Here is an 11,580-nt window from a genome sequence, read left to right on the forward strand (position 1 = left end):
GTGGCTTGGTGAGCACATCTGCCAACTCCCTCAGCACCCTTGGGTGTAGCCCATCCAGCCCCATAGACTTGTGTGCGTCTAAGCAGCATGACAGGTCACTGACCGCTGCCTCATTTATTGTGATGACCTCATTCTCCTTCCCTTCCCTGACTCCTAGTTCATGAGGCTGGGTGTCCAGGGAACTGCTGGATCCAGTGCTAAAAGATTGAGGCAAACTAGACATTGAGCACCTCAGCCTTCTTCTCATCCTTAATCACTATGTTTCCCTCTGCATCCAGTGAAGGATAGAGATTTTCCCTAGTCCTCCTTTTGTTGTTGATGAATTTATAGAAACATTTTTTATTATCCTTAACATCTATAACTAGTTTGAGCTTAAGCTAGGTTGAGCTCTAGCTGTGTTTTGGCTCTCCTGATTTTCTCCCTGCATAGCTTCACTGCATCTTTATAGTCCTCATGAGAGATCTTCCCCCTCTTTCAGAAGCTATAGACTGTCCTTTTGTTGATGAGGTCCAGCCAAAGTTGCCTATTCAGTCAGGCTGGATGGCTTCCCCACTGACTCATTTGTCAGCACACAGGGACAGCCAGCAACTATTCCTTTAAGACTTCCCTCTGGAAGTATGTCCAGCCTTCCTGGACTCCTCTATCCTTCAGGGTGGCCTCCCAAGAGACTTTGTCAATCAGTCTCCTGAACAGGCCAAAGTTTGCCCTGCAGAAGTTCAAGACAGCTTCACCCACTATTCTGGCCAATCCTTACATATCTCATCACCAGAGCTCCCAGGACACCCCAAAAAACTAAATGCAGTAGTGACTGACTCAGGCCTCTCTTACCACTTTGTACATGCCTTGTAATGGTATGAAGACTCAGAATCCTTCATCCTGATTTCAACTGGACCCTCACGAACTGCCGTCAAGTATCTTATTGATACCGGTGCACAGATAAGTGTTCTAAATATACAAGAGGCAGAGTGCTTAAAGGTACAGCTATCCTGGAAGAAGATAAAGCTCCATATATGTGTACACCCAACAACTGCCAAGACCAGATTATGGCTTCTGGGGACAAAGGTAGCACCATGGTGGAGGTTGCACTAAGCGATTATCCAGGGAACATGTTGGGCTTTGATGTTCTGGGTGGGCAAAGGTGGCATCTCTCTAAGTGTGCTGTGGTGTTTTGACTCCTACAGGGTGGAAGCTAGAGAGGCAAGGACTGCTCGGGTTAACATTCTACAAACTGCCAGAATTTACCCCGATACTACCTGTGTCCACCAGTATCCCTTACCAATGGCAGCCAAGCGAGGTATCTCCAAGGTAACAGCAGACCTGGAGAAAAGGCAAATCATCACCTGAACACACTCCGCTTACAGTTCTCCAATTTGGCCAGTGGAGAAACCTGGTGGGCAATGCATACTCACCATCGACTATAGATGACCAATACAGCTTCTCTCTCATGGCCAGTTCCAAGCCTGACTTCTGTGGTGACAGCCATTCAAGCAGCATCACACGCCTGGATGGCAGTGATGGACATCAAGGACGTGTTCTTCATGATCCCACTGCAAGATGAGGACAAGGCCCAATTCACCTTTGCCTAGCAAAGTATTCAGCACATATTCAATTGCCTTTCTCAGGGCTACAAACACTCACCTACCATTGCACAAAATGCATTGGCAGCTTTACTAGACACTGCCACAGTCTCAAAGAGTGTTGCTGTCTATCAATATATAGATGGTATCTTAGTTGGGAGCCACGACAAGGACCAGGTTGGCTGAATTGTGGCAGCCATCTGTGAACTGCTAACCAAAAATGGGTTGCAGATACCTCCTACTAAGTGTCAGGGTCCAAGCCAGGAATTCAAATTTCTTGGTTCTTGGTGGGTAGCAGGTGCAGTGGCAGTGTTGGAGGACACTCTGGAATCCATTTAAAAGGGCCAAATACCAAATCACAAGAAAGAATTGCAGAAGCTATTTCGTACCTTGGGCTATTGGAGAAAGCATATTCCAGGCTTTGCTGTAATAGCCCTTCCTCTTTATGACTAGCTCAAAAAGATAGTCAAAATTCAGATGACCAGGATGTCCACTGGATCCATGAAAAGCTCACAGTGCAGAAGAATGAACTTTGTGTCACTGGGAAGGTTCCACTGGATAAGGGAAAGAACTGGAAAGAATTACTGCCTAGGCCAGAGTGAGAAACTATTTGGAAGGATGCCCAGATGAAGAGTAATCTATTTGGACCTTATATATATATCTCATCTAAAGACTATTTCTAATTTGATATGTTTGGCACAGGAATTATGGTATGAAATAAGGGGTGGAATGTGGTAGTTTAGGCTGTGCGCCTCCTAGGCTGTCACATAGTTATATCTCCAGTGTCCACCCAGTAGATGGACACAGGAAATAGCATATTTTTACCCCTAAATCCTGCACCCCTATAAATCTGGGGGATAAGTCATTCTCTTTCTCTTTCTTCCCCCTCTGCTCCCATGGGAGATGCTTCCCTGTTGGGTAAACAGTGGGGGGGGAGTATCTCAGGCCTCTTAGGTTTGTGTAGGCCTAATGCCATGATAAGAAGGGTGGAGGGAGGGCAGTCTTGAGCCTGGCCAGTCTGAGACCAGCCTAACAGTAGGGGGGAAGAAAGAGCTCTAGGGTTCTTGGGTGCACCCTCAGGTGGGGAGAAGGGAAGCCTGGGACTTGTGCATGTGATGTAAGGGAAATATATATGCTTGGGATGTTCTCACTACTATGCTTTGCAGATTCTGTAGAATATCAATTATTTTCTTTTTAAACTTTCCATCACTATCCAATCCATTTGTGTGAGTGTCATTCTTTTGTCCCTCTTGGGGCAACAGAGCATCTGTCCCACTTAAAACCAGAACAATGCGCTCAAAGCTTTTCAGAAATTGGACCTTTTACACCCACAAGATGCCCTCAGGGTTGAATGGGGCTTTTCAGAACACACCTCCTATTGTGGGATATTCCAAAGGGGACCCAGTAGCCCAAAGAAAGTCCTTTTCTTCTCCTCAATGGCATTCAAAGATACTTGCAAAGGAAAGATACTTGGAGTAGGAAAAGGGACTCCTTTGCCTTACTAGAGCTGTCAAAGAGGTGGAGAAGCTGTGCAGTACACAAGATAGTGTAGTGCAAGGTCCTTTCCCTCTGCTCAAAAAGTAATCCTAAAAGGAACTCCCCCACCTGAGGCAGTAGCCCAGGCCACTGTAAGAAACTGGTATGCTTATTTGGCAGAGATCGGACAGCTCATGCCATTGAAAGAAGGACTGACTAAAGTTACCAAATTGCAACAGCCTATCAATCCAGACATAACTCTGTTAGGTCATACCTACAAACTGTCTCCAATTCAGGTAGCACCTGAAGTGACCATGGACTCTGATAACAAGGCGGTGTGGTTCACGGAAACATCCTCCCACTGTGTAGGAGACAAATGGCATTTCAAAGCCACGGCCTTGGAAATTGGATCAGGCCAAACTGTCACCAGAGAAGGTGAGGGCAGTGCCCAAGTAGAGGAAATACCTGCTCTCATGCTGGCCTCAGGGAATGGTGCACAGACTATCTACAATGATTCTTACGCAACCTTTAAGGGTGCCACTGAGTGGATTTGCCAGTAGAAAGTGAATCAGTGGGAGATAGGCCACACCAAAATATGGAGGACTGAAGACTGGCAAAGGCTGTTGGAAATCAGCTTCTTCAGACCCATCAAGATGGGATAGGTCAAAGGACACTCTAAAAGGGACACTCCTGCTGCTATATGGAATCTGGCCAAAATTAACGTGGTTAACGATGAGTGGAAAACCTGGGAAAGGTTGGATGAGTGGCTTCATATTAAAAAGGGACACTCAGGATGGTCAGACCTCTATTACGAATGTTGATCTCATGGTTGGCAGTTATTTCAGTTTGTCCTCAGTGCTAGGTCATCCTACCGTTGATGCAGCTCAACATATCAGGCAGGAGAAGGCTCTGTGGAGTACCTGGCAAGTGGATTATGTTGGCCCTCTAAAGCCATCTCATGGCAATAGGTACCTGGTGGGGGCTGAGGCAGTCTCAGATTTGGCCATGGCTATAACCACGAGTACTGCTACTGGAGCACAGATGATAGCCAATTTAAAACATTGAGTCAGTGTCCTGCCAACATCTGAATGCGTTCAAAGTGACAACACTTCACTGCCACCTCAGTGCAAGATTTGGCCCAAGGTGAAGGGGTCGAATGGGTATTTCATACTCCATATTACCCCCAGGCAAATGGCATTATGAAGCAGACAAATGTCGTCATCAAGAAGCATGCAAATGTCTCCAAAAGTGGTTGGGACACTCAATTGGCTCATGTGGCTTTTACAGTAAATAACCACTAGGGTAATTATGGAAGTCCCAAAATTAAGGCCTTCTGTCCTACAATGCTAGATGCTAACCACATGCCAGATGAGTTAAAGGGCAAATCACTACACTCACTGCTACACATCCAGGTGGGCCAACCAGTGCTAGTGAAGTTGCCAAAGACTTGTGTGGTTCCCCTGACACTGGTCAAATCGAGAGGGTTGAGGGGAGGCAAATGACAACCATGGAAAGATGCACTGTATCAGTGCCAGATGGACTGTGCTGGATTATTGACTGCAAAGCCTGGGTTTTACAACTGCAGCCAGTGTGTTTTCCTACTTGTCCTAGTTCCAGAGGAACAGCCAGCATCTGAAAAGGGAAGATACATGCTTCAGTGGCACCAGCCTAGCCACAGGGTGGATAACCAGAAGGCACCCAAATGCAGGCTGGACTTAGAGCTGATTTCTGCTCCATACAGAGCTCAATGTAGAGCATAGTTTAATGGTTTGGTTATATATACACAATGTTCATGTGTTAAATAAGTTATTATACGTGTAAAGAACAACCCATTTGCAAGGGAATGGTTTCCCAACGACTGTAATGCCCAGATTGGCACAGAGTGGACTGTTATGAAGGCCTGTAGGCACCCAGATGGGCTCAAGTATAAGCCCCCTTCACCACCCCCGTGCTGCTGGCAACAAGGTGTTGGCGAGAAGGCAGACAAAGGAACCAGACGCCAGCCTGTATGGAGAAACTGGACGTGGCCAGGGGTTCTCCAGACACCTCTGGCCAAATAAAAAAAATGTGCATGTGTCCATATGTATCTAATCATCTGCCCCATGTGTATAACTCCATGTGAACCTTACCATATTAGGGCAAATTCACAGCCGTGGGTTAAAATCACCTGGCTGGTTCTGCCGATTGGGTCATTAATGGCTCTAGAAATTATATATAGTCGTTGTTTTGGTGGACCACGTGTTCTTCTTTGGTCTTTGTATGCTCTATGCCCTGTCTCGCTTGAAAGCTCATTAAAACCATGAATACCTCCAGCCCAGCCTGCTGCTGTCTATAAAGGCAAGCCTGAGCAGTTAGCCCCCCACCCCTCCCCAGGGGCTATCAAGCCTCAGCAGACACCTGACCAAGTGATAAGCTCTTCTCAGCGATCAACGTGATCCAGCAATGCTTCCCACTAAATGACTCTAGAGAGAGCAAAATTCTTCTTACTTTGATTCACTTTTGTGAGTAATTTGATTCGAAATTCTGTTAAGCCTTTCTGAGCTCTGACCAAAACCTCTCCATTAGCGAGCAGAGGGATCCCACTTGTGATTGCCCTTATATTTGCAGCCTCCTTTCCTTCCAGGACTTTGATAATTTGTATTAAATTTTCTATTTGTTCTGAATTGCTTTAAACTGATAATTGTAGCCGATTTTGTGTGTAGAACACCATAACTGAGTACCTGAACCTTTTAGAGTGGAATTGTAAATAGTTTGACTGAAAATTTTGTATTAATATAATATTAGATTTTTATAATATTTCATCTTTCATATTTGTGATGGTTTTAAGACTGAGTCTTTCATTTCTTCTCACAAAGTTCAAACAGAAAAGTGAAGGAATGTAAATAAATCACTATTGGGTGTAAAAAAGCAAAATAATAATTATTCTAAACACTTCCTTTGGAGAGATAGAAATGTTTAAGAGTCAGTGCTCAAAATAAAGTACGGGCAGTCACTCTGTCCTGCGCTTCTTTTCTGCAGATAACATACTGACATACTGATCTTGACAAGCTAAGTTTAACAAACCTCTCTCTGCTTCTTGGCTTTCTTCCCCTTTGCCTGCTCTGGGAAAGGTGGGGGGAGGGGAGGGAAGGTAGACGGGGGGGGGTGGGCAGGGAAGAGAAGCGGGGCCCCCTCAGTGAAAAGAAGCACAGCCCCTTGTGGGGGGTGCAGGCAGGGAGCTTTGTTGTGTTTTTCTGTTAATTGTACCTATTTGTAAATGTTGTGAATAGTATATATTTGTACATATATATTGCATTTCATCATAGATTGCAGTTTTGCCTGTAAACACAGCTTCATTTGCTTCCAGACTGAGTTAGCCTGGTTATTGTCAGCGTGGGAGAGGGATTTCAACCCACCACACTGTAACAATATTGCACAACAAACCTCTCTGGGGAGCCTGTTCCAGTGCTCTGTGACCCTTACAGTAAAGTTCTTCCTCATGCTGTGGTGAAACTTCCTGTGCTGTAGTTCACATCCACTGTCCCTTGCCCCATCACAGGGCACAAGTGAGAAGAGGCTATCATTTCCTTCCTGGCACCCAGCCCTCACATATTTATATACATTTATTAGATCCCTTCTCAGTCTTCTCCTCTCCAGACTAAAAAGCTGCAGGTCTCTCAACCTTTCCTCACAGGGCACATGTTCCAGTCCCTTAATCATCCTTGTATCCTGCCATTGGGCTCTCTCAAGTAGATTAGATCCCTGTCCCTCTTGAACTGGGGAACACAGAACTGGATCCAATATTCTAGGTGAGGTCTCACTAGGGCAGACTAAAGGGGGAGGACAACACTCTTCTTAATGGACCCCAGGATACCATTTGCCTTCTTGGCCACAAGGGCACATTGCTGTCCCACGGATAACTTGTTGTCCACCAGGACTCCCAGGTCCTTCTCCAAGGGGCTGCTTTCTAGCAGACCACGTCCTGAGCTGTACTGGTGCAGTTTATTATGCCTTCACAGGTGCAGGACTCTACTTATCTCTGTCATGCCAGTTTAGGTTGGGTGCCTCCTGAAGTGAAGCCACAGAGTTACACCTCCATTGTCCAGAGTGTCCAGGCCAGTGGGTGGGCACAGGAAATAGTGTATTTCTACCCAAAAATCCTGCACCCTTCCAAAGTCATTGTCTTTCTCTTTCTTCCCTTTCTGCTCCTGTGGGAGATATTTCTTACCAGGTAATGGTAGGGGAGTACCTCAGGCCTCTTTGGCCTGTTTAGGACTAATGCCAGGATAAGAAAGGAGGGGGCAGTTTGAGGCCTGGTCAGCCTGAGACCAGCCTAGCAATGGGGGGGGAAGTAAGAGCCCTCCCAGGTGGGGAGAAAGGAAGCATTGGGGTTTTTTTGATGTGATGCAAAGGGAATCTGTGTATGTTTGGGATATGCTCATCACTAATGCTTTGTAGTTCTTGTAGTATGTTAATTGATTTTCCATCTAAACTTTCCATGACTATCCAATCCATTCGTGTGAGCGTCATTCTTTTGCTCCTTTTGCAGCAACAGAGCATCTGTCCTGCTCTAAACTAGGGCACTTGTTGGACCTCATTAAGTTCCTCTTTGCCCAGCTTTCCAGTCTGTCCAGGTATCTCTGAATGGCTATACAGCCTTCAGGTATACCAGGGAAGCCTCCCAGTTTGGTGTCATCAGCAAATTTGCTGAGCAGACAGTGTTCCCTCATCAATGTCATTGATAAAGGTGTTGAACAGGACTGGACCCAGCACTGATCCCTGGGGGACTCCACTAGTTGCAGCTCTCCAGCTGGACCATTGACCACCACTCTTTGCACTCGATTGTGTAACCAATTCCTGATGTCTCCTTGAGGCTGTAAATATGTCATATATTTCTGTGTATCTGTACGATATCTGTGTTTCAATAATATCATAGATCCGTAAAGTCACAGAACCTTTAAAGATCATCAACAGTTACCAAAGACTGCAAAGTCCACCACTAACCTATGTTGCTAACCACCACATCTACATGCCTTATATACCCCCAGGGATGGTGACTCAGCCACTTTCATGGGCAGCCTCTTCCAATGACAACACTTTCAATGAAGATGTTCAGTCAAGTTCTTCCCTCACAAAACTTAATACCATTTCGCTTTGTCCTATCACTTGTTACTTGGGAGAAGAGATCAACACTTACCTCACTACAACCACCTTTCAAGTAGTTGTAGAGAGTGACAAGGTTTCCTCTCAGCCTCCTCTTTTCCACGCTAAACAACCCCAGCTCCCTCAGGTGTTCCTCATGAGATTTGTTCTCCAGACTATTCCTTGGAAGTGCTCCCACATCTCAGTGTCCTCCTTAGAGTGAGGGGCCCAAAACTGAACACAAAATTCAAGGTGTGGCTTCACCAGTGCCAAGTACAAGGACGAGATCATTTCCCTGGGTCTGTGTTCCACACCGTTCCTGATGCAGGCCAGGATGCTATTGGTGGGCACAGGCTGGTTCATGGCCAGGTCCATTACAGTCCAGCTTTTCATGACACTATAGAGCACACTCTGCAGCCCAACTCCAACACAGGCCACCCCAGCCCACCTGCGGCGCTCACTGTGACTGTGCCACAGGGGCAGGGCTCAGCTGCCACTGCTCCTTGCCTCGCCTGCCACCCTGGTATGTACTGAGGTTCCAGCAGGACTGGCTCCTCCCCAGAGCTTCCCCAGGCTCGGGAGTTCCCCGAGTCCCACACCAGGGCCACTTGTTTGGCAGCTGAGGGACAGTGTTGGCTGTGCAGCCATTAAATCTCCTGCCGTTGCTACTGGCCCCAACCAGTATGTAGGCAGTCAGTACCCTATGGGTATTGAGACCTGAGGAGCTGCATTTTCTTTCTTGAAGAGATAGGACATGAGGGAAATGTTAGCGTGTGACATCAGACAAGACTCTCCCTTTTGATCTGTGTTCAGATAATGCAATACCATTGGACAATAGCATCTCAAGGAAGGTGGTATCTCAACAGGGACAGAAAGAATAGGAAAGAGGCAGGAGAGAGGAGGGAAGAAAAAGAGCAAAAGTCAAGCCAGAAAGACAGAGAAGGAGAGAAGGAAGGAAGCAAGGCAGGCAGGAAGTGAGGGCAGGATGGAGGACAGAGAGAGAAGAGGAGCCTGTGTGCTGGATGGATTTGGGAAGCATAAGAAATGCCCAGCTTGCTCCCCATGGACAAGAGACGCCCTGTTTCCTGGGATATGGGTGATTTTTGATGCCTGCTACCCCTAGGATAGTCCACAGTGTAACTTGGAAATAGCAGCTGGAAATGACAATCCACTCTGATGCATAGTGGTACACCTGTAATTAGGAATTCAGTGAAAATTGCCCCAAGGGAAATTAGAAACATTTGTCAAAGGGCAGACGGAGGTTGGAAGAACTGTAGACTGCAAAGCAACAGGAGCATGAAGAATAGAATATGGTAACAACCTGGAGGTGCTGTGACCTGTGAAATACTCTGCTTCATGTAAAACTGGCCTTTAATCCTGTTGATAAAGCCCAGAATCATTCTGCAGCTCTCATTGTCATTGCTTGTAAATTGGTAGAAGACAGCTAGCTATCCATCTAGCATAGTTCTAGTTCTAGTTCTAGTTCTGCATACCCCTTTCACTTACAGACAGGTAAGACATTAAAGGCCTCATTTAGTACCCCACCACACTTGCTTTTTGTACAAATAAAGCCCAACAAAATCATCAAATTCACAAGGCAAAACGAGACATTTTACAGGCAAGGCAGTGAAGCAGAGAAAAGCAAAACCTTCTGTCTTAAGTTTCTCAGTGTGCTTGTGTAAGGCACTCCTGACTCAGGAGTCAGGCTATGGAGGAGGGCTCTCTCAGTTCCACCTTAACTTCTAGATTCCAGAAGAGCATTTCAAAGCTCCTAATAACCCTCAGACTTGTTCTTGTTTATACTTTCAGCCCATATCAGCCTGCATGGCCAGTATCATGGATTAAATCACTTGGAAGTGTCAGTGAAGACTCAGAGGGCAGGGAAGATCCATCAAATTGCTTCCCAGTGTTTCCAGGTGCCTCTGCAGACATGGAACCATTGGGCAGCTCACGTGCCTGTAGTGCAAGCTCTAACACAATCTAAAAGACAGCAGATGGCAGTGAAAAACCTGTCTGAGAACAGTGATACACTCTGGGGATGCTCTGGGGTAGAGCAGGTGCCTCCTGACTAAGTCTGTCTCTGCAAAAACCACGGGGAAAGAAGGGAGAGGAACATGTTGGGAAATTTATGTGGAAGCTTAATTTTTCTTACCTTTTTCTTTTGCATCCTGATTTGGCTGGTAAAAGGCTGCCGGGATTTTCCTTAATTTTTCAGGAACCTTCTTTTCGGATATAAAAGAAACCCCAAATTTTTGGTCTCTTCTATTGTTAATACAGTACAGGCAGTGGATGCACAGTATGATTTACTAATTTTTCTACTAACATCAACAGACTTACAGGAACAAAAATTGTTACTAAATGACCTACTCACCTAGATTTTTGAGGTAACAGGACATAATAGTAAACTCCTGTGGCTGAATAGCTGGGTACTTTGGGTACATCTTTATACTTTCTAAACCAATGAATAATGCTTACTGTACTCTACCAGGCACTCTGAGCAAAGACAGGATCCCATAGTTTATGTGGGCCTCTGACTTCAAGATTCTCTTGTACTCTCTTCTGCTATAGAACTAGTATATGCATAGAAGTTGTCTTGGGTGTTTAAAAACTACAGTGCCCTCACTTTTGCCTGCCTTGCGGCTGGGGCTGTAAGACTTCTGTAGAGAGATTGTTGCTTTGCACTTTTCTGTATAAACACATAAAGAAAGAAAAAGAAACACAGCCTTAAGACCCTGCAGTCCACCTGCAAAGCAGGTGGCTGAGGATCAAGACATTTCATTCTTTGAAACACTGTCAGTTCCACAGGTGAAGCCAGGGACACAAAACGCTGCATTACAAGTAGGATCCCAATGTTTGCCTGACTCAGAGTCAAGGACTCCTGAGGCAACTGTTTGGCAAAACTAACATTTGCCTGTCTTTCAAGTACCCCAATTAGGACTTGCTCTGACACAAATTCTGAAAGTTAAGGCAATCAAATTGCTTAATTCTCAAAGTGACAGAAACAACAGGTTTGAGATTGATGGTGATAAACACATTAAGATGATTTCAGGTTAATAAATCTTGGGTAACATCTGATACAGATATTTGCTGTAACCCTGAATAGAAATGCAGTAAACCATTACCTGGTTACCAGTTTCATAGTAATGAGGCAATGAGGTGTTCAATGAGCAGAATTGTACTCTGAAAGAATCTGAAAGCAGCAACAGCATAAAACACTATGGAAAAGAAAAGCATCACAGGACATGAACAAAAATCACAAAGCAAAGGTAAAAATACTTTGCAGGTTGTACCAGTGACCTCCTTGATCAGGATAGAGAGAGTGATAAAAAAGTGTTAAGTAGGAATAACAAAGCTAAGAATTTTGAACACATTGCAATGGGGCAGATTCCTATTACTGGGTGAATGG

Source organism: Indicator indicator, chromosome Z (assembly GCF_027791375.1).
Source record: "Indicator indicator isolate 239-I01 chromosome Z, UM_Iind_1.1, whole genome shotgun sequence".
Classification (NCBI taxonomy): domain Eukaryota; kingdom Metazoa; phylum Chordata; class Aves; order Piciformes; family Indicatoridae; genus Indicator; species Indicator indicator.